Below are 6,100 nucleotides of genomic sequence, written 5' to 3' on the forward strand. Positions count from 1 at the left end.
GGACTTAGTTTTTTTGGAAAATTATACGTTATCATCCTAAACTGTACTCCAGATTACGCTGTATATCTTAAACTTTTCGAATGTACATTTTGTATCTTAAATTATAACCCTTGTTACATTTTGCACCTCGATGTTAAGTTTGTTGTTAACTTGGATAGAAAAGTATTATATCATTTGAAATGACTCAATTGCCCCTCTTCTCAATCCATTAAATACAAAGAAGAAACTACATTTTACCATTTTAAACTATACTCTTGATTACACTTAACACTTTAAACCTTATATTTCCATCCAAGTTAATGGCAAACTTAACATCAGGGGTGTAAAGTGTAACAAAAGTCATAATTTAGGGTGCAAAACGTGTATTAAAAAGTTTAGGATGCAAAGTGTAATTTAGAATATAGTTTAGAGTGATAAAGTGTAATTTGCCGTAGCTTTTCATCCCACAGTGCATGCATAATAGTCTCAAAAGAACTTTTGCCCTACTCACATACCTTGTCAAATCTTTCTTCCTTTTGTACAATGTGCACCTCAATACCACATCAAGAAAGCAAACTTCATAATTGACCTTTTTTCCACTTTTTTAGTACAACTCATTCCCCAGAAATTAATCCAATCTCATTAAAGCGAGAGGGATCGAGGATGTAGAATAATAGTGGCAATTATCCTAAAGGGATTGAGGATATAGGATAAAGTTTAATTGCAACTATTATCCAATAGAACTCTAAATTAAAGAACAGAGAATTTTTTGGGTAACAACACTCAAAACCAATAGTATGTGCTTTCCTAGCAAATCTATTTATTTTTAAACACCAGTAGAAAAATCATAGATATTTACGGTAATTGAAGCATTTCTACACTTGCATTTACATTCTCACAAAACAAACTCTATCACCAACACCGTTTCATACGATCAAAAGTATATCTAATCACTTAAACCCAATCCTAGTTCTTGATTCTGCAACGGGCAACATTCTACTCTGTAACTAGCTATTAGTCAGATAATCTTGAATCTGGGTAGTCTGACAAAAAAAATTCAACGTTCTTAATATATAGTGACTGTCTTTTCCAATCTTCTTTGAAAACACTCATCCAAAATACCAAAGAAAAAACTCTCCAGGAAAACGTTCCCATATGATATAACAACCATTCTCACAAACCCTTCACTCAAAACCTCAAGGCTCACGAAAAAGAGAAGCTAGAAGGCTAGAAGCTCCTAACAAATTCTTTTCTTGGGAGTAATTGTGCCATATGCTTGGAATTTACGGTGGTTGCAATGAGGGCAATCGATCTTGAGCGATCAGATGCTGAATTTGAGAATATTAAATACAAGAAAGTGTAGACCATGTTGCTTGTCTCACACTCGAACATCCTCAAAGTCCACTGTTCCTTCACAGATAATCATTGTTGTTGGGTGATGATGCCGTTCATGTCTGATGGTTCTTTACATTCCATATTCCATAATGTCCAAACAATAATACAAAATTTGTAAATATTAGGAGTGCAGAACATTGGCCACGTAGTCATTTTATGTAATTTTTTTGTAATTAAGGCGATTACATTTAATATTTTTACAAACTGTTGTTGTGGCCAATTTTTACTGGTTCTTATTTTGGCCCACCAATAACATAACATCTTTCACTTATTAATAAACACTCGTCACATTAGTAGATACAAAATTTTTTATAAAAAAATTTGTATCTCTAGAATTTTTTTCTTAATCTTTTAATATTAGGTTAGGTGTGCCATTGGTGCAGGCCATTTGCCACATAGGCATTTTCTGTAATTAAGGTGACGAAAAAGGTAAAATTCACTACAAGTATGAAAATATAAAAACTAAATTGAATGGAAAGAAAATTTGGGACCAAATTGAAAGTAGGCCTAAAATATAGGGACAAAAATGTATTTATCTCTAAAATAATCACTAATGATGTAGATGTCAATGATTCGAAATATTATCTGAAATGATATTTTTATTGTATTGGAATTCTATTTAGCAAAGTGAGCCCTATAAACTTGGCTAAATTTATGGATAAAGTTTGGTTCCAAACATGTTTAGAGTTACTTTTTCCAACACGTTACATGACGATTTATAAGATTATCAATGTGTATTATTTAAACAAGTCACATAATTCATTAAAAAAGTCACATGATTAAAATTATACATAAATGATCTCTTTAGTCGCTACATAATAGGTCTTTTTTAACGGTATTTTGGCCATTTCAATGATTCTAGGTATTAGAAATATTTTGGTCATTTCGATGGTTTTGGGAGTGTTTTTGACCATTTTAGAGGTTTTTGAAAGTATTTTGGTCATTTTAGAGGCTTAAAAGCATTTTTAGTTGTTTAGAGGTTTTAAGGGTATTTTGGTCATTTTGAAGATTATGGGTTATTTTTAGGTTTTGGGGGTAATTTGGTAATTTTGGGTCTTGCAAGGGTATTTTTTAGTTTAGAGTCAATTTTGGTATTTTTAGGTGTTAAAAACTATCTCAATCATTTTATTATTATAATAATTATAATTGTTCCTAAGTTATAAATCAAGTATAGGAATGTTACTGTATGAGCCCCACGTTCAGGCCCAATCCATTCGCCCTTGTGTGGTTGAGAGTCTAGGGCCCAAAGCCAAGTCAAGGCCCATATTAGATCGTGGACCAGTGCCAAGTTGGGGCCTAGTGCCAAGACATGGCCTATATCAGATGGGAACGATAATGCCTTGGGGGAAATCGCTCACTAAACACTATTTGACTACAATTGCAAGTTTCAAGACAGTCACATCAGTCATGAATAGTAGGCCTTATCTGATTAGGAATATATCTTAGAGGGACCCACTAGGTAACATAATACAGATTGGGCCTAAAGCACCTTCCATTGGGCCATTGGGTTGGCTTTAGGAGGTTTTTCCATTGTAAGAAATTCCACACCCATAAAAAACAAGTAAATTGGGAGTTTGACCCAAAACTTCGTAGTCATCTTGAGCTCAGGCACCACAATTACATTCTTGAATTATGATAAAATTGTAATTAATGAACCAAACATCGTAATCCTATATTGTTGCAATGTGATTCCAGGGATCAAAGATTACAAGAATCTAGCATTACTTGAATTAAATGCTCCTAAATGTATTAGCTGAGAAAGTGATTGAAGAGCCTATTATGATTCGTAAGAAAATATGTGTATAATGATTGAAAAAATAAATATTTCATTTCTTTAGAAGGAAGCAAAGATTGACATGTGAGATAAATTAATTGAGATGAAATTGTTATGGAAGATGGTGGCAATCAAAGCAATCGATCTTGATCAATAAAAATAATTAATCTTGATCTTGATCAATCAAAGCAACTGATCTTGTGTGCCCATGATTAATTCTGAAGTGGTGGCAATCAAAGCAATCAATTTTGATCAATCATATGCTAATTTTGACAATGTTAAGAGTGAAGCAACTAAGAACATTTCACTTCTCTTGCCCTCAACCCTCTTCAAATCCCACTGTTTCTTCAAATTTAATTTCGGTTGTGATTATCCCATTGTTTCTTCAAAGTTGATAATTTAGTTTTGATGGTGATGTTCTTCTAGTTCATTTAAATCCATTATATCCTCTTTCTTTTTGAAACAGCTTATTCGAGCCATGCATTACCATAGTTCTCAAAGAAACTTTAGAGGCCTTATCTTATCTTTATAAGAAATAAGATACCTTAACGATGACATTAAAGCCGCTAACATCCTCATAGACTCAAATGAGTACGTCAAACTTGGAGGCTTTGGTGACTTGTGCTCAATTTTGGAGTCGAAAAAAAGACTGATTCAAGGTTGTCCTTATCATGTTCTTTACAACAGCTCACTAATTTCGATTGATCAATGTTATACTAATCATGTTATAGAGCTCATTGATTTCATGGTGCCCCGTATTGGATGCAGTAAAGGTCGTGCATGTCTCATATTTGATTGATCCAGGGTTGTTCTTATCATGTTTTAGAGCTCATTGTACCTCGTATTGGATAGCACTAGAGATCCAAATTATCAAGTCGATTCAACACATTTTGTAGCCTATGGTGACAGTTTAAAATGAGGCCATTTATGAAAAGATATTAGTTTCTTCCAATATCCCAATGATGATACTAGTTAAACATTTCTTTGCAAAGCCATCAATTTGATATTTTTTTTAACAATTTTAGCCTCGATTGAATTGGTTTCTTTGTACTAATACCACTGTGATTTGAAATATTAACCATGTTATTAGCATGTTAATTCCTTTCATGCAAAAGATGACCACATTTCTATGAAGGTTTTTCACATGCATGAAGTATTTTAAATATAAAATAATTTTTTAAAAAAGTTGTAAAACAGCGTCGTTTCTATTAATTATGTCAATTCAGTTTCAAACAGATTCTTTTAAAAAATATGGCTTAGTATAGCTTTGCTACTTAATATTTTATAAGCTATAAATGAATTAGAAAAAAGAATCCAACATTTTTATATAATTTAATTTAATACATTAATTATTGAACAATGGCTTTTTTTTTTTTTTTCTTTGTGGGAGAAACAAACACAACACACAATGGAGAGGGAAAAAGGAAGGTTTTTCACATGCATGAAGTATTTTAAATATAAAATAATTTTTTTTAAAAGTTGTAAAATGGTGTTGTTTCTATTAATTATGTCAATTTAGTTTCAAACAGATTCTTTTAAAAAATATGGCTTAGTATAGGTTTGCTACTTAATATTTATAAGCTATAAATGAATTAGAAAAAAGAATCCAACATTTTTATATAATTTAATTTAATACATTAATTATTGAACAATGGTTTTTTTTTTTTTTTTGGAGAAACAAACACAACAAACAATAGAGAGGGGAAAAAGGATTCTAATACAAAGACGTACAACAACTCCACTCAAAAGCCATGATGACTTTTAAGGAATGGTGAAGCAAATTATATTACACACAACACACTCTCTTAAGTAATGTGGGACAATTACCCCACTTCCCTTTTTTTTTTGAAACAAACACACACATATGGGAGAGGGAAAGAGGTTTGATTCCATTTGAACAATGGATTTCAATAATAAATTTGTCTCGAAAACTATTAATTCTAATTTTAATTTTGATAGAGAGAAAGGAAAAATAATTTTTTTGGAGGATTGAAAATTTTTACATTCTTAAACTATTACAAACATAGTAAAACATATTAAAAAATGTTGAACATTAAAAAAAGAAGTATAATATAGATACTATTCTAAGAGCCTTTGGAGCCTTAGACCATTGCCTAAATGACAATATTATATCTATAATCTATCACACTTTGGTCATTCTTGCACTAACAAATTTAGATGCGAGTGTATCCCAATAGGTGTGAACATGTTGGAATCATATATATATATATATATAGACAGATGGCTCAACAAGTTAAAACAAATGGGTGGGTGGAGACCCAATTTTGGTTAAGTATAATTCATGTGACTCTAGTTTCCTAACCAGATTTCTTTTAGCCTTTTTCTTAAATGATTTTTCTGTGATTTAGAAGTGGAAACTCATTCTAGTGATTATGCTTTTCTTTTTTCTTATTAAAGGTTTTATTTTATTTTTGTATTCTCTAAATAGTGAAAGACTGTGCTCATAGGTGTTATTGCTGCTGTGTTAATGCAGCTGCTGCTGCTGCTGCTGCAATACAGAAGGTAGAGCTTGGATTTCCTGCACGTCGGCTTTCATTAATCAGCTCGTGGATATTTTACTTTTAGTAATGTTAGAGGAAATCATTTTTGGGCCAAAAAAATTTGGAAGTATCTCTTTGTAAGTTTGCTTGGGGTATGTTTCACAGTTGGATCTATGGAGGACAAGTGAAAAATGGAGAAACCCTTATTCAAAGCACAATTAATCAGCTCGTGGATATTTTACTTTTAGTAATGTTAGAGGAAATCATTTTTGGGCCAAAAAAATTTGGAAGTATCTCTTTGTAAGTTTGCTTGGGGTATGTTTCACAGTTGGATCTATGGAGGACAAGTGAAAAATGGAGAAACCCTTATTCAAAGCACCCAAAATAGCCCATTTATACCAATGTTATCCAAATGTTCACTTCACAGTAACAATAATTTTTCATAGATTTT

Source organism: Quercus suber, unplaced genomic scaffold (genome assembly GCF_002906115.3).
Source record: "Quercus suber isolate HL8 unplaced genomic scaffold, Cork oak 2.0 scaffold_26, whole genome shotgun sequence".
Lineage (NCBI taxonomy): Eukaryota > Viridiplantae > Streptophyta > Magnoliopsida > Fagales > Fagaceae > Quercus > Quercus suber.